Source organism: Phasianus colchicus, chromosome 6 (assembly GCF_987193195.1).
Source record: "Phasianus colchicus chromosome 6, bPhaCol1.hap1.1, whole genome shotgun sequence".
Classification (NCBI taxonomy): Eukaryota; Metazoa; Chordata; class Aves; order Galliformes; family Phasianidae; genus Phasianus; species Phasianus colchicus.
The window spans coordinates 6,336,942-6,355,221 of NC_143441.1; the positions used below are offsets into that span (position 1 = coordinate 6,336,942).

Genomic DNA, 18,280 nt, shown 5'->3' on the forward strand with positions numbered 1-18,280 from the left:
TCTTTCTCCTTGTTCTTCACCTTGTGGCCGGCACATGGGATATAAGGAAATATAGGATCCATTATCCATGCCCTTGAACACCTGAGAGCTCCTTTACAAAGGTGAGCCATCTGTTTACTGCAGAAAATAATTTTTAATGATTGTTTTTCAACACCACAGTACCAAAGAGCTACTTTTTAAAAGGTCAAAGTGGTTGTCTATGTTTCACTGCCATGGGAAATCCATCAGGCAATAATTTAACCTGTCTGCCTCTACACATACATATACAAGTCCCATATTGTATTACAAATCTGTCATCCACTTTGTATTTCCCCAAACAGTCTTTTTTGACTCATAAACTGTGTTTTCTTTAAAACTGTGGCCTGTGTAATTCTCTGTGGAGTCATAGGAGAGGGAAAGGATTGCAGTGAATTGTTTCCAGAGTGCCTATGAATATAGGGATGCTTAAGAAAGGGAGAGTTAATTTATTTAACGTTGAGATCTAAAACATGTATGCCGAAATTGGATGGATGTCCTCGTGGAGGGTCTCTTTCTGGAATTAAGATAGTCATAATGTGTGCCACCAAGGTCCTAAAAATACAAATGCTCCCTTCATGAGGTGTAGGAAATAATGTTACTTGATGTATTTATCTTCGTACTTCTTTTGCTGAATCACTCTGACTTTCCTGAATAAGCCCAGATGCATACAGCTAATCCAATCAGTGGGTCACCACTCCAGTTCTGTGCCAGTTCTGTGGTGTTTCATTGAGGCTTAATTTCATCATGTGGGCAGAATAGTAAGGTTTTTTTTTTTTTCTTTTTAAATTAGTATTTGAATTGGGAAAAACAAAGAAACGAACAAAAGCAAAACAACCTCAAAAAATGAAACTGGCATGTGAGGACAGTTACATTATTCCCATGGCCACTCTGTTAAATGTGCATTGTACACTCTAGCACTTAGGTAGTTTTGCTAGCTTGGGCTTCTGCAATCTCAGCATTATTCTCATTGTGTGTTGTAAAACTACATGAGAAAGTTTGGTCTCTTACTAAATGAGAAACTAACCTTGGTTACAGAATGTAAAATGGCATTATTTATTTATTTGTTTGTTTGCCAATAACCAGTGCTGTAATAAAATATGAGTAATCTAGTGAATTTCCACCCTTAAAAGCTGCATTATTGATATTTTGAAAATGTTTTGCTTTATTTATCCCACTTTGAATTGCTGAAAAACAAAAACCTCTACACAAATTTGTTTCTGCTTTATATTCAGAAACAGACCTGGTAAGGCTGGAGAGAAAACACAGAAGTAGCAGTTGCTGTTTTAAAAAATGTTGTGCACCATGGCAAGTAGTAATAATTCTTAATAATTTTGTCTTGAGGCAGTTATCTTTTTCATTTGTGATAACTTTCTTCTTCTTAATTCAGGGTAGCCAATATTCTGTGGAAATATAAACCCCTTAATAGGAAAACTGGAAAAGAATGAGATTGGAAGACCATACTTTTGTATTTTTTTTCCCCTGTTCATCTCATGCTTATTCTTCAGGTTTTTAAACACCGTTTCTAAAATCTTACTGTAAAGCTCATATCCAGATCAATTTATCAAGCTGTGTTTTTACTTACAAATTTAATTTGGATAATCCAGAGGAGATGTGGCATCAACACAGGTGACAGGTTTATCTCTGTAAAAACGAGTACTGTGTTGCTTGGAGTTTGCAGCTTACCCTGTCTTTGTGCACATAATGAAAAGTGAGTAACAGACTTCAGAACTATGTAATTTTACACCGCCCAGACAAAACGATCTTATCAGCATCCATTCTGTCAAGATGGTAGATAGTAGCTGTATTTTCCTGTGAAAGACTGGAAGGGGGACTGTATTCACAAAAGCATCTTTGGTATTTTCAAAATGGATGAAGTATGTTTTAGATAATCCATTTAAATTTACATTCTGCCTTATACTACTTATGATTTCTGTTGTTGCCATTATTGAACGCTGATTTTCAAGAAAGAAGATTGATTACGTGACCTGCACGGGCTTCAGGAAAGGGTATTTCTAGTATTGTCATCACTGAAAACTGAATAAGGTTGGGTACATCCAATTATTTTGTGTTTTCCTTGCGTTACTTGAAAAATGAGGATACACTGTAAGATTCATTTAGGTTATACATAGTTTGCAGATTATTTAAGTTGTCATTTTAAGGTTTAGTTTAAACTCATCCTGAATCTGCATAATTTTTTTTCCTGTTATACTAATTTATCAAAGATAAATCCATTTGAAAAGAATCATTTCCTCATTTTGAAGCAGCCTTTACTACGTGAAAGGAGAATGCCAATACTGTCCCCATATGCCACAGGAGCTCAAGTGATTAGTATTCACTGCATGCGTTACATTTCTGTTAAATACTTCTCCCTTTACATTTCATTTTAGTGACCCTCTCCATATTCTGTATCATATTCCTTCTTGTCTAAATACAGGAAGAGCTAATTTTTATTATAGTGTTTCAGTTAGGTGACATTCTGTATCAAGGCGTATTAGACATTTAGGAAATTCCACAGATAGATGGTTGACAGCTTGCGTGCTCTGGAATTTCATTCTTTCAAGCTACATACGACCTTGGCCACCTTCATTTATGCCTATAATCTTTGGGAAAGCTTCTATCTTTAATCCAGATACAGCTATGATCTTCAACGAAATTTCAGTCAGTGCCAAAATGATCGGTTTAATGCAGATTTTTAAGGTAGCTGTGCTTTTGTATTTTCTCTTCAAATAACAAATAACACACTTCTAATTTATATAAGGACTTAGCCAGAGATGTTTGTGGCTTCAGTAGAAGTGGTGCTTTTTAAACCATTTTGTCTTGCAAACTACTGTACTTTTCCCAGAAGAGCTGCAGAACTGTAATAAAAAAATGAGTTTTTTCTAGGTATTTGAAAGTAGACCTCTGCTTACATGTTTAAGATACTTATTTTCAAGTGTTATTAATTGTCCTTCCTAAAGTGAATTTATACTCACCATCTGTAAATCTCACACTTTTCATTTTTTCCCCTTCTTGTCGTTCAAGGTTGCTATGTTCTGTCATTTTGATTAGGTACTTATAAAATCTCTTCCTTATGGCGTGATCTACATCAGTAAAACAGTTTTTCACTCTGGTCATTCATTACCTTTACTGTTATGATATTCTTTTCATCGTGGCTTCCTCTGCATTGTCTCTCCTGATTACAAATTATACTGATACCTATTTCTATGAAAGTTTTTTTCTTTTGAGACTCTGACCATCTGGCTTCTCCTTTTCACTACAACCCATCCATCGTTTTGGCCCTCAGCTGTCAAGAGTTTCATTGCTTTCCTTCTATCTCTAAGGCTGATGCTACCTTCTTATCAGGAGGAAGAGGGAACTGCAGAGGACAAATGTGTTTGCATTGCAAATGCTAGTGTTTGCATTACTTTTTATGCAAGGATCACAAGTTTTGGCTTTAGGTTTTGACTGGGTCATCTCATTAGCGGCATGAAGGACAGATGGATCCACCTAAATCTACAGCATCTGAAAATATGCTTTCCAACCTCACACGAACTGAGGATATTTTATTTATCTGAAAAATCTCAGAGGAATGAGAGCATCCAATCCATGATGTTATCTTGATTATCTTGTAATCTTGATCCAATCCACAGAGTTATCTTGATTAATATGTGACCAGTCATACTTCTGCAGTCCGCAGGATCCAGTAAATAAGCATCTCTGGCTGTTGTGTCAAAAGAGTTCTGAAACCCTTGCAATTTTCCTGTTTTATCAGCCAAAATTTCTGGCTGAAAGGATTAGCTGGACTGGTTCCTTTCAGTTATCATGTCACCTTTTCACGTGTAGAACCAAATCTCTTCATTCAAAGATTTATGACACACAACAAAATGGTTTTGCTATATTAAAAACTTTATTTGAATGGATATCTAGCTCATGATCCCAAGGACTGTAATTCACAATCCAATTTAGAAAATGAGAAACTATACTGCAATAAAAAGTGCTTTGTTCATATGAAGTTTGAAGCTTATTATATTTTTATGAATATATGTTCTCTTGAGTCCGTACGGATAACCCTTTTTTAACCTCTAAATATAGTACAACGGTAACACTGAGCATTTCATCGAGGGTACAAGTAATCTAGCAACAAAAATGCCTGTGTTACAAGGTTTGAGTTCAAATGTTCAAGGGTAGAATTGGCTGTAATGGTATATCTGTGAAAAAAATAAGCCTGTGGTGAAGTTGGAACCCCAGTGCCAAAGCACAACATATAATTGGGCCTAATTTTTTCCATATGTATCAACAAAAACAGTCTTTGCTTCCATGAGAGATGAAAGCTTCCCTTTCTGTCATATTTTTATTTTGTATATAATTCCTAACTCTTTATAATTTCATAGGCTTTTTAAAAAAACATGCCTAGATTTAGGGAGAGATGAGCTGTCACCCTGGATTCAAGTTTATATTTCTAATAGAAAAGCCTTTTTTGGTGGGGAAGGGAAAACACAACTCTTTCTCCTCTCCTGCCAAAAGGGCTACTATGTTCAAATCCTTGTGCAGTGCCTGTGGACTATCCAAGTTGGCATGGAACAATCCGTTTGTGAATTGATTTAAATACCTCATTTAAAATAAATAATCTAGTGGAATTAGCGTCATAAATCTTCATAGAATAAGCTTACTATTTATACAAGATCGAAGAAGTGTTAAACACATTTCTGTTCTGTTGACAATGTATGGTGTTGTTTTCCCCTTCTTTCAGTTTTATGGTAAGTCCCAAATAGAAGATGCATATTTTCTTATGCATTTTTCTGTCGTTTGATGTGGTATCTTTGCAAATAATCTTTCTTCCTCCTGTCTGCAAATCCAGCTAACGTGCACATGAATTCTCTAAAGACTGACTATAGACATTATATTTCACCAATACATTAGGTTATGTTACTAGTAGGCTACACAGCTCTTAAATAATGTTAAACGTTTACACTTTTAGTGATGGGTTAAGAAAAGTTTTGCTATCTATCTCTGCCTTTTTTGTGTGTACTTGTAAACATACAGACATTTGTGTGCTGTCGTACATGGTGTGCAACCAATCAATCCACCAAACAAAGTGTCCCAAACCTCTTGCAGGTGACACAGGGGTGATGACTGCTAGATCTAAGTGCTTTGCCACATACGTTTGTGTTCCTTTCTCCACACCAGTCTTCATTCCCTGCGTACGTTTAGCCCCTAAGATGTCAAGTGTCAGAATGTTTAGGAGAAGGCAGTTAGCTTGAGCTCTGTGTGCTGCTTAAACAGCCTTTTCGTGTGTCTTTTGAGGAAGGAAAACAGTAAGCTTCATGGAAATGTCATGCAGAATGCCAGCTGTACCTCAATGGTTTACTAGTTCACCTCACTTCAACTCTAGCTACATCTAGCATTTGTTTTGTAGTATATTCCTTTCCTGACTGATTCCACAGAAACAAAAACATTTTTTTCCCCTGGCCTTACATCTATACAGAATTTCTTTTGTTCTAGTTGTGAATATTTTGCTAGGGCCAGAGTTGAAAATTTCAGTAGCAACAGAAGCTGTTGGCATTCAAGTGACTTCTAAGTTCTCTGTATCAACAGCTGAGCAGAACTTACGTGGATTTGAATGTAAGCTGAAGCCATCTTGGAAGTATTCCTCACTGGGTGTTACATGTCTAGAAAGACAATGTGCACAAAGTGGTGTATCTTACCAGATCAAATGACCTCATTTTATTCTAGTTTTCTCTGTCGGTGGGAGAGGAAGAAAGCAGGGACTCAAGGAAGAGAAAGAAGTATTCCTCTTCCAACACAGCTTGAAAATAGCCCAAATCAAGGGAAGTGTGTCCTAGACGTGGTAACGTATTTCCACAGATCCCTGCTGTGGAAGCAGCCTCACACATTTCTGCTCCTGTTAAGAAGCAGCAGCCAGCTCAGTAGAATGAAGCAAAGAAAGCTTTCTGCCTTGTTCTGTTTCCAGATCAGCTGGAGAAACGTTGCTCTGGATGCTGTGTGACTCCAAACCCCAGGACCCTCCTGCAGCAATAGAATCCTATTGTAGCTGCTTTAGACGCAGGAGCTGCTACGTATGATGTATGAAGTCTCAAGGTACAAGTCTTCCTTCTTCAGTAGTCTGCTTGTCACTTGATTTCAAGCAGTGACCAGCCTGGTTCGTCTTACCTTTGATGCATCTGTTCCCTGTATGCAGGGATTTCTAATGCAGATCTCTAAAATCTCCTGCTGCTTTCTCCACCTTCGATCAGTGTATCAAGAGTGATGAGCCTGGATCTTATGCTCACTTTAGATTCAAATCAAACACGCTCCCCACCTGCTGATAGGACCTCTTTCTAGAACTCCCTGTTAGTCCAGGACTCCTTCTGACAACTAACAACCATATTCCTCCTACTTTCCTATGTCTGGTGAAATGTACTTCAAGCTAAATCTCTCTTCTTTCGCTTCCTTTATTGATAGCCACTGGTTCTATTTGCCTTCATTAAAGACTGTATCCTGCTTGAATCACCTACACTTATTCTCTTACTTTCATTGCTCTCACACTATCCTTTCAGACTTTCATCTCTCTGTGTTCTTTTGTTCTGCAGCGTTTCCTCTCTGAGTCTTCCTATTTTGGCAGTGTGCTTTTATTACAGCCTCTGACTCTCTTCTTCATAACCTCCATCATTTTGGACTCCTTTTACCTTTTCAAAGAAGATGTCTTAAGCCAAAATGTTAGGAATGTAATTCTGGCTCTACTCAAGTCAACTAGCTGAGGATTTTTTCCTCTATCTCTGCATAGTTTTTTTTTTTCCCCATGCCTTTGGGCACTGTTTGCATATATAACCTTTGCATATGAATCTGTCTCATTAAGGAAAAATAAGCTGAACTTACTCCAGTCTCTGTGTAGTCAAATGATTGATATATGACCAGTACAGACTAACAAAAAGAACATTCTCCAGTGAGCATGTTGCTTTGATTACTGAGGTTTCTAGAACGTCCAAACGCTGTACAAAATGAATAACAAACATCAGATGTCTGAAAAGTTAACTCAGTAGAAGTCAAGGAAATAATGCTTAGTAGCAACTTGTTACAAAGAGTTCATATTTTTCTATTAATGGAAAATGACACAAAGATGCCCTTAGGCCAGCTCAGTATTTGTATTAGTAAGTGACCAAAACTGTGTGTCAAGGCACTCACACACATACTAATCACTTGCGTTTGTAACTGCTTCCTCTGCCTTCCTGCCAAAATATCAGCATTAGGAAATTGTGACTAATGGTAAGAAAAAAGAACATTGAAACACTTATCTTAATAGGCACTATATCAGTACAATCTTTATAGGTGCCAAAGAAGAAAATAAAGTACACTTTGATTAACCTAAATAAGATAGAGTGTGAATGAAGGAGGCAGTTCCTTTGAAAGGTAAGCAAAAGTGACAAGAAAAAAGCTCCCACAGAGTTTGCTTTTATTACTTATTTTTTATTGCATTTGTTAGGGACATGAATAGTGTATGTACTCATTCCTTCAACACAGAATCGGTTTTGTGCACGTACAGGCATGTAAGAAAGGAAAGTCTACAGTGCAGCGTTCATCTGTTTTGATTTTTGGATATTTTTACTCTTTTTAAAATCTAATATTTCTGGATAAAATTTACATCCTTTGTTCCCTTGTTTAAAAATAATGGAGGAGAGGGGGATGGTTTGTTTCTTTTTGAATAATTAGTTATGGCGTCTGATTGTACAAGAATTGCTCTATTGTTTGGACAGTATGACAGTCTCTTGTGTTTTAAGGATTTTTTTTTTCTAGGCAAATGGCTTTTGAGAATGGCAGCATTTCAAGATTATGAAACTGCTGCTGATGGTAATGGTTCTGTGATAATTAAACTGTCCACAGCCTCTTTTTTTTGGGGGATGAAACTGAGACAAGGGTAGTTGTGATTTCATCAAAGGCTTTGTTTGAGCTCTGGCAGCTGGCAATGCAGAGCCCTCTGCTAGCAGAACGAGTACCATCCTGAAGAGTTTTCACTGTGCATTTCCTTCATCAGCTGCATATTCGTCACATTTCATCTTTGCCCATCTCGTAACAAGACTAGTCATCTTTTTGGTGTTCTTTGTTGACAGAACAGTCAATTTGTTCTCTTAGTAGTAATGTATTAAAACTGGCTTTTGGAGGCTTCTTAACCAACTATTCAAAGGTATGAAGGGCCCCAAAGATAGGGACCACGTTCTGTATGAGAGTTTTCTTTGCATAACTATGTAAGAAAGTGCCATAAACTAGATGTGCCCCAATAATGACAATGTCCTAAAATTGTCAAATATATTGTGTCACTACATCAGAAATAAAGAAGGTTTCTTATTTTAAATAAATGTACAACTCCTTCTCTTATCAGATCTTTATGCAATTGTGTAATTTTCTGTAATTATACAGGACTCATGAAAAGCTTAAATCTAAGGTTCTCGTGTCTGAAGCAAAGCTGGAGGTTTTCACAGATGATTTTGTGTGTTTGAGTTTGTCATGCAGACAGTAGCTTATTTACTGCTTCCTAGAGAAGTGTTGCTGTTAATTGGGTCTGTAGAGATTAATGGAGTGAAGCTATAGAGTGGTGCATAAGCTTTGTTCAGATCAGTGGTGGCACACTTGTTCAGACTGTACATCAGACTGTACTGCTTGCATTACTAACTCACAGGGGACGATTGGCAATTCAGAGATGTGTTAAGGAAAAAAAATGATCATAAGTGGAAAGTAAAATGAAGAAAAAGTTAAAAGGAAAACAGCATTTGTACTTTGAGAAAAAATTTTGAAGGATTTTGGGAAATCATAGCATCATAGAATGGCCTGGGTTGAAAAGGACCACAATGCTCATCCAGTTTCAACCCCCTGCTGTGTGCAGGTCGCCAACCAGCAGACCAGGCTGCCCAGAGCCACATCCAGCCTGGCCTTGAATGCCTGCAGGGATGGGGCATCCACAGCCTCCTTGGGCAACCTGTTCCAGTGCCTCACCACCCTCTGGGTGAAAAACTTCCTCCTAATATCCAACCTAAACCTCCTTTGTGTCAGTTTAAAACCATTCCCCCTTGTCCTATCACTATCCACCCTCGTAAATAGCTGTTCCCCCTCCTGTTTATACACTCCTTTCAAATATTGGAAGGCCACAATGAGGTCTCCCCAGAGCCTTCTCTTCTCCAAACTAAACAAGCCCAGAAAGGGAAAATTTAAGGAAAGTTAAAGAGGAAAAACTTTGAAGATTAGTGCATGGAGAGGAGTGTGATTCAGTTAGTTAACTGGGGAATGTGGAAGTCAGTAAACACTCAGTAGAGATTTGTACATGAATTGAATGACACTAAAAACTAAGAAACGGAGGAAGAAAATAGGAAGTCAGCAAATATTGGCAAAAAGTGAGCAAGACAAGTGGTCTTAAGTCTGTTTCAGATAAGGTCTAAAGTGTTGGCAAGTAGAGCACTATGTGAATAGCAAGTATTTCTGGGGTACTGTCAGAACTGAGTAGCTGTGATTCTTACAGTAGTTGAGTGTGGAATTATGTGAGGCAACTGATCTATCTAAGAGGTCACTCCTTGCTGGAAAGAGATTTTTCTCCTTTCCTCCTCTAGCTCCCCAGTTCTGGAGCCTTTCGCTTGGGGTAGTGCTTTGTTGAGCAGACTCAATTCACTAAACCAGCAGGAAAAAAACAAAAAACAAACAAACAAACAAAAAAACCATGTATGTGCATTTTCTGCAGGTTTAACTTTTCTGTGGGGTTGTGTTGATTTAGTTGTACAGTCTTATGAGCACCAACGTAAGCATTGGGTGGGAGAGAGAAACTAGAATAACAGACAGGAGATAAGACAGAAGTGGAGGAGTTCAGCAAAACTTGCCACCATTGTATATTCTTGCCTAAATCCTTAGGGTGCTTGTTCTACCTATCTTTAAGCTGCAGTTTTATAATGGTCTAAGTCATTTAAATTCTAGATGATGCTGGAAGAAGTGAGAGCTGTGCTTTCACCTTGGCCACGTGCATGCCTCATGGTGACACCACCAGAGTCTGTGCAGTGTCATGGACTAAAGAACAGTTTCAGACGAAAAGCAACCCAACAAAACAGGTTTATTTTCCTCTGGATCCATTCCCTGATCTGGCACGTGTCGTGGCTGCATGAGCCCTGTTCACAGGCTAGGAGGCAGGGTGTGCATTCCTTCTGAGAAGCAGATTGTACTCAGCTTCCACCAGGGGTGAAGCCATGCCTGCTGGCTTTCTGGTCCCTACAGCCTCAGATGCTGGTTCTGTAATGTGGATATAGTCTCGCCCAGAGGGAAGAAAGTTTCAAATAAAGAGGGAGTTCACTGAGATATGGTAAAGCTTCAAGTGTTAAGTTCTTTAAGCTTTTTGGATGAAAGGCGTTGTATAAATAATGTTTGCATTAAACTGCAAAAAAACACTGTTTGAAATTTCAGGAATAGCTGTGGGAAATAATTTTACGTCTGTATAAGGAAGGCATGTTATTTTAAAAGAGGGAAAATACAGAGAGAAAAGTTACAGCAGAGCAAAGGACAGTTAGAATAATGCAGTAATTCAAGGGTTTCAGTTACACAAAATAACTAGGTCTGTGTTCTTTAGGAAAGAAGGGGATCCTACTGAGGTAAGAGGGATTCCACTCGATATGTGTGTAATTTTTGAGGGAATTGAAAGAATGGGTCTTTAAAGGAACCTGTCTGTAGCGAGAGACAAAAAGTCATGAACGAGATGTGAGATGTGCCATGTGTGAAAATAACTGAGGAGGAATTGCTTCTTGCAAAGATGGCTGTTAATATTAAGCAGCTTCCAGAGCGAAGACAACAGAAAAGTGATATAAATAGTGTTTGGGTATACATTGGAAAGAAAATATGTAGTCAACATGAGTGGATTTAACTTAGGAAAATGTCCTTAGGTGGGTTTTTGGCTTGTCTGGATGAGTGGAAGACTCTTAGACCATGGTTGTAGGCAACACAAGAAATGAAATCATTTGCCACACCCTGGTAGAGCCAGTTTACCATGGAAGTTTTGGCATGTGTTTGTTGACTGCATACACATACACATAAAAAAAGACTACAAGTTTATGGCTGCATTTAAGTGGGATATATTGTATTCTGATCAATCACTAGGCTGGGGCGTGTTTATTTGGTAGCTGAATTACAGTTCCACACTTGAGCAACATTTGATGTATTATGCTCTCTGGCTTCATGCAAGGTATTATTTTGGTTGATATTGTGTTCTGTCAAAAGAACACATATATTCAGTCAAACCCTGCCTATATTTTTATAAGCAGATGGCAATTATAGTGAACATATATAGGTCAGAGATTGGGATTTCCTTCCTTACAACCACAGCCTTCTCTTTTCCTGGATAGTTACCTCATAACATCGAAGTAGTCATAAGCAGTCATGCATACTTGAGATTAAATATGGTTTCTCACAGTAGTGTTATACGACTAAATGCCAAACCCCCAAAGTACACTGAATCAATAAAAATTCCTCTTGGTCTGCACTGAGTAGAGTACTACTGAAGCAAAGTGGCCATACCGTTTTATGTACCCACGTCCCTCTGTGCTCTCTTGCAGGTGACGGCATTGCAGATTTCCTTCCCTCAGTTCCAAACTGTAAAGGAAATTTAGTGAGGGGCAAATCTCTAAAGATTTCAAGTTCCATTACTCTAGTTTTTCAGTTTGAGGTTATTTATTCATATTGTTTTGATTTGGAAGCTAAGCTAGGAATTTCTTGAGAATGAGCATTTTCATAGGATTTATGGGATTTAATTACCTTCTGCTTGATGTGTTTTACATGTTGTAACATGATTTTAATAATGCCTCATGTTTACACTTTTTAGAAATGCATTTCTTACATAGCTGTCCGTTCCATGCCATGCAAAAGGCAGCCCTCTCCTTGCATGGTAACAGAGTACTTTGACTATAATCTTTTGGATTTAATTCCTTTTTTTTGTTGTTTTGTTCTTAAAGAAAGTAGTATCTCTGAAGTCCTAGTTTGGATATACCAAAAATTATATTATTCCAAGGCCATTCAGAGAGACTAAGGGGAAATCTTATCTCTCAAGGCTAAAATTTATTCTCCAAGAGCTCTCGTTTCCCCTGTCTGTAGAATCAAGTTGATGGTACAGCTTGTACTTTGCATTTGCGTTTAGACTTTTTGTTGTTTTTGTTCAATGTATGGAGCTAGCTCTCCAGTGACAGTAGATTGCTGTGCTAATTCTGTAACTACAGATTCACTGAAGGTTCAGGAGTCGATTATTTTTTGTCTATTAGATAAAAATCATCTGTGTAATGGATCACAAATAGAAAGATGACTATGATCTTTGAGAGCAGCGTGATCTGAAATACTGAGAAAGCATTTTGAGCAGAGATAAAGAGGCCAAAAAAGAATGAGGCATTAGAGGCATTAGTATGTTCTGTCTCATTTAAGATGGTTATTTCAATTGAAGGTGAAGTCAGGAATTGTAAAGATACTAAAATCAAAACAAAAATAAAAAATAAGTGAACTGAAATTGCAAAAACTTTTGCTTTGAGGGAAGATTTATGTGGGTTTTTAGTTCATCCGAGTTGCTCCACCTATCCTCAGAAACGCTAATAGTACTTTGGATTTCTATAGCACCTTTCATCTGAGAACCTCAAAGCACTTTACAGGCATTAATTTAATTAAGTTTCACAGCGCTCCTGTGAGCTAAGTAATGTTTAAGTAAGGATCACTTTGCCCAACACTGAAATGGAGCCACCCCTGGGGTGGAATGCGGTAAGTATTTAATAGTACTTAGCAACACTACACAACAGTTCAGGAGAAAGCATGAAGAAAGTACTGTATCCCACTGAGACTCCGAAGTGAATATTGTTAGTCAGCATGTCAGTGTTTGTTTAGAAGGAAAAGTTTGTTACCTATATTATAATATAGTTGGTTAAATTCTGCCACCTTTCTGATGAGTGCAAAGACTAGAAACATGCTTTTAGGTCCTCCCGAATGATCTGTGCCTAACTATAACTTAACTCACAGTGCTGAGATGCTCAGTTCAATGAGTTATCCCCTTTAATAAACACAGTCTCTAGTACTTTAATGTCTTGATAGTCAGAGGCTCATTTAAAGAGAGGAGCGTATCATCTGCTCTGTCATCAGCTGTGGGCTGGCGGTTCCTTTTATCCTTGGAAGTTCATCCTGCAGGTACCACACTGACCAATCCCAGCTGGGTTTGTAAGGTCAGAGCACAAGAGACTCTCAAATTATGTCATGTTGCCAAAAAAATTGACTCCCTTTCTGATGGCTCATTCAGCCTTTACATTCAGCTGGCAGTGTTTGAATCAACTTGTATGAAAATCTTAGACCCACAGCAAAGTGTTTTTCAATCATTACAATACATCCAAGCTGCTTGCAGGGATTTTGCTTGAAGAGTAGCAGTTTATGGAATATTAACTTTGGACATGACTAGCAAGACTTCTTACATAACTGATGTGGAAAGAGTGAAAGGGATTCATGTCAGTGGTGCTCAGTGATTGCTTCAGGAAACAGCTGGGACATTTGAGCTGGGACATCCGTAGGTCAGCAATACTCCAGTTATTGAAAGTGGAAGAAATATATTTTGCACTGTCTGCAATGACATTGTCTTGAGATGGGAAGAAATTGCTCTACCTTGTGGCTTCTGTCTATTCCACCATGTTTTGCGTCCCCTTTATGTGTGTTTTGTTTTATTATCCCACCATCATGCTGGGTGTGCATTTACAAAACAGTCTTCCTTTTTTTTTTTTTTTTTTTTTGCTAACCTTCTTCATACATACTTACCCTTTCAAATCCCCTTCTCTTTTTTAATACGACATTGAATTTTTATTATTTTTTCTAAAGTAAGCAGTATAGAGGGAATATAACGAGAAATTCTCTTCTATCAAAGCCAATGGGCAGGTGGTTCCCATTACAAGCTCAGCTGAGGTTCCCACATCTAAACTACTCCACTCATCTCTGCCCTTCTTGGTGAGGAGTGTGTAGAGGAAGTGAAACACAGTCCTAACAGATAAGGGATTATTGGCTTTTGTCACAGTTTGGGGATTAGGTTCAGTTATGAATCCCATTAATGTTATAAGTCCTGTACATGCTTGTGATAGTCATAAAAGAGGACGTTTTGCTGGCAGGAATTTGTCACCTAAGGAGAAATGCTGAAGGCACACTGTCTGGAAAGATGCATTCTCATTCTCATTGTAGGTATCAAATGTCCCTCACTTGCTTGAACAATGGGGCCTTTTGCAGACAAGAGTGTTGTCTGTATACAGGCTGTCTCCTCCCAGGCCTTCTAGGGGAGGGAAGAGTATGTTTCTTTCTGAGTATGTCCCTTTCTGAGACAAAGACCTGCTGGAAATAAACCCTAGTTTTCTCCAGCAGTGACCACTCAACCAAATCATAGAATCATAGAATCATAGAATGGCCTGGGTTGAAAAGGAGCACAATGCTCATCCAGTTCCAACCCCCTGCTGTGTGCAGGGTCACCAACCAGCAGACCAGGCTGCCCAGAGCCACATCCAGCCTGGCCTTGAATGCCTGCAGGGATGGGGCATCCACAGCCTCCTTGGGCAACCTGTTCCAGTGCCTCACCACCCTCTGGGTGAAAGGACAAAAATTCCAAAGAAGAAAAAATTTTTACCTCAGGTAGGAGAGTAGTTTGCAGACGTAATAGTCTGGAGAACACATAAAGTCTATTAGAAAATGAAGCTAGGAGATGTTGTTTGTGGTCCATGTGGGTAACAAAATAAAAATAAAGGACAAAGTTTAAGCTGAAGACCAGATCTTTGCAGTAGCAGAGAGATGAATGAGGCATGATGTGATGTGATAGGGGCAGAAAATCTTGACTGGTCTGAAGGAGATCAGGAAGGATTGTTCAGTGATTTCCAAAATACTAAGACTAGAGCTACTGACTGAAGTATCAGGCAGCAGGCATAAAAATAAAATGAAGAGGGTACCCTTCCAGGTGACTTACAAATTGTAGAATGCCTTCCCATAGAATGTTGTGGAAAGTAGATTCAAATAGATTCTACTCCAAGTTTGAAGCTTTGTGTAGGAAGAACTAATCTCAGAGTTAATGAAGAGTAAATAAATTAAAATTATAATGACTAAGTTATCCATAAAATGTTGCAATGGATGGAACTGGCTATTTACAAAATCATATTTTAAAATTACAAAATATTTACAATTTTACAATAGGATGCGCTGTTATGAGCAGTAAAATATGCAATATTATTTACAAGGAAGAAAATAGGAACCACAGTTTTTTATTTCAGCAATTTTCTTTTTAAGTTGACGATAAAATAGAACATGAGTTACATCTGAAAAAAAAATCTGTTAGTCCTTTAAATTTTGTATTTCAGGGCTATTTTTATTCTCGTGTTTATATTCATATTGAAGGAAAGCAGTGGAATTCTAGATTCAAACTATGAGACCTCTGCCCAGGTTAATTTTCTTTATATTCCATAAATAACTGGCCTCTGGGTCACTGGTTTTGAATGAATTTCCTCTTTATTTACACAGCCATCCTTAAATTTGGTTTTCTATTTCAGTGATGCAACAAATCTTTCTTATTGTTTGAAAGAGTTCAACGGATGCTTCAAACCAGAAATACGGGCTTAACTGGCAACCAACCTGACCTGTGGCTTAGGTACCAGAGATTATATTGCCTCAGCCCCTAGTCTTTTTGGTCACAAACTGCATACTGTGCAATATTCTCGCTGTTACTTGTGGGAGATTGTTTATTTTTATTTTTTGCAAATCAAATACAAACCAGGTGGTGAAAGGCTAAATAGCTCAACTACAGTCAGGAAGTGGTTAGAAACAAAGCAACAGTAGCCTGTTGTTTCTCAGCTGGATGACCAGATCGAGGGACCTGGTCCCAGTGTCTGTATTTCTAAATTGTGAAGCCTCTGTCTTTAGTAATGTTACTTTCTGCATAGCAGCTGACAGGAATGGCCTTAGGGCTAGAATCTTTGGTAAAAGATGACATAGAAATGGATAAAAATGTGCTCCTGGAATTGTTGTTAGTTTGTTGATGAATGTTATATTTTTTCTGAAATTTTATGTTTACACCATGGATTCTGCTGCCTCAGGTCAATCAGAGTCCCACAAATCTGGCTGAAGATGTCATCACCAGCTACTGTCTTATGTGGGTGCCCTCCATCAAAGGTGGCAGAGATGCTCCCGTATTTCAGAAACAGCATTAAACAGTGCTCTTCCCTTTCCCTCTTACACCACAGCAACTTTGTGCAGCTACATTTCCATACTGCCTGTTTTCCTACCGCGTGGGCTGAAAGGGTGTTTTTAGGACACCGCAGAAATGCCCAGTTTTATCTTCATCTTCCCACAGAATGCCTTTCTGAGCTGAGAATTTCTTGAGAGAGAAGCTTATTCCACCCTTGTTACTGTGTTATGACAGTAAAGCTGAAGGTTTCTGGGGAAATGTTTGCCAGTGCTTTCTATTGCAGAAAACACCCATCTTAATCAGTAGGGACCTTTCCAGTATAAAATTCCAATGTGCAGAGTACAAATTTATAGCTTATAAAATTCAGATTCACTTCTCCAGGACCCTTAGCATCTCTGTTGTGTTCTTCCAGTGACTGACACATAGCACGTGACTGAGTTCCTATTCCATCCAGAGAAACAAATTTGAATGTACTGTTATTTTGTAATGAAAATGATCTGGCAGTAGAACGACTTATTAAAGCAAAGTTTTTTTGCACAAAGAGAGTGATATGGCTTTCAAACATATTCAAAAAAAAAAAAAAAAGAGAGAGAGAGAAGTCAACCAGACTATTATGTGTCCTTTAGAGAAAAATCTGCTGGAACTAAATGTGCGTTTTTGTCTCCTTAGTTCCATAAGCCCTCTCTGACAAATGGGAAAAGTATCTGTGCTGGCTATAGTATGCTCAGATATGTACTTTACCAAGATTTAATCCTTCTAAGTACTGACAAATTGAACTCACTTTCAAAGCAGTGACAATTTCAGTAGACAATGTGCGTTGGATTCAAGATCGTTATCTTATACTTTGTATGACACTAGACATGAGATAAGTGATCTGTAATGTGCATATTACAGCTACTTTTTACTTCCTCTTTTGTTTTGTTTGATTTAGAGATGAACAAAAGCAGATAATGATTTTCAAACCAGTGTATTGCACACGTATACAGCTGGGAAAAAAATTGGAAGGGCAAATTTTGAGCGGAGAGGTATAACTTCCTTAGAGATGTGTTCCATTCTTCTCTTTATGTTTTTACATCCAAAAGCTCAACTTGAAGTTAAGGACTTGTTGAGTAAATTACTGGGTGAAATTCTATATTCTCTTTTATTCCAGACATCTGACTAGATGGTTGTATTGAGATCATCACAGTCTAAGCCCTTCCATTCTCTCTCAAATCTATGAGCAGCAGAAGATTGCTGGCATATGTTTTAATGTTGCCATACTGTGTTTTCTTAACTGGTGTGCCCCATTAAGGTATAGCACTGTAAAGGCTGCTTAGTAACACCCAGTATTCCTTTAAAATAGTGGAACTGTGCACAGTTTAGCTCCAACAGTGTTTTCTGCATGCTGTACATCCCCGTCAGAGAGTTTCCCCACCACAGAAGTGCTCTCTGTTTAGTGTGCCTGTGCCAGATGCTTAACTGTGCCTTCCTTCCCTGCTGCTCCATCAAAGCCTTGCTGTGGCGGTGCAATCCAAGGTTGTGTGGTGGCTGACAGAATCTCCCTCTTCTGTGCTTCTGAAGATGAGGTTTCCCGATCAATACTTCATCCAGAACTATATATTTAAAAAAAATCTCCTCCTGATAATTTCATCTTGAAAATGAGCACCTGTTGTTACACACCTTTACTGTAAAGCGTTCACTCTGTGGATTCCTGTTCTTTCCATTATTCAGTCTCTTCTTGTCACCTCAAAATGCTGGCTCTTTGCTTGTTCTCTCCTGTCAGTGAAAGTATTGTCCACTGGGCAAGATTATTCTTGCTGTTCCAACTGAAATCTTGAAGTAGCAACTCCAGGTTGCAGCTGATGAGAATTTCCTCAAGCAAAGGTGTGGAGAAAAACCTCTCAAGCTTTGCTTCAAGTGAAGGAATAGAGGAGATAGCCAAATACAGCCTAATGTAATGCTGCCTCAAAGACTTAAGCCAGCATTGCAGCTCGGCAGAGGCCCACAGAATTCACCTTCTGCCAGTTTCACATCAACCTTCCCTCGGTCCGCAGAGAGGCCTAGCAGGGTTCCAGCTCTCTTGCAGGATTTTAAAAATTACATTGGCTTTTCAACGCA

General features: G+C 38.4%; 1 protein-coding gene across 3 annotated transcripts in view; it reads left to right on the top strand.

Annotated features, from left to right (window-relative positions):
• Positions 1 to 18,280, top strand: part of BBS9 (Bardet-Biedl syndrome 9) — a 279,729-nt gene that overhangs the window by 241,345 nt on the left and 20,104 nt on the right. Inside the window, exon 25 of one of the 3 annotated variants that reach the window (XR_016467633.1) lies at positions 5,969 to 6,096. The exons of the other annotated variants lie outside the window; for them this stretch is intronic. The gene's annotated coding sequence lies outside the window, so the exon portion shown is untranslated. The remainder of the gene's footprint in view (positions 1 to 5,968; positions 6,097 to 18,280) is intronic. 3 annotated transcript variants of the gene reach the window in all.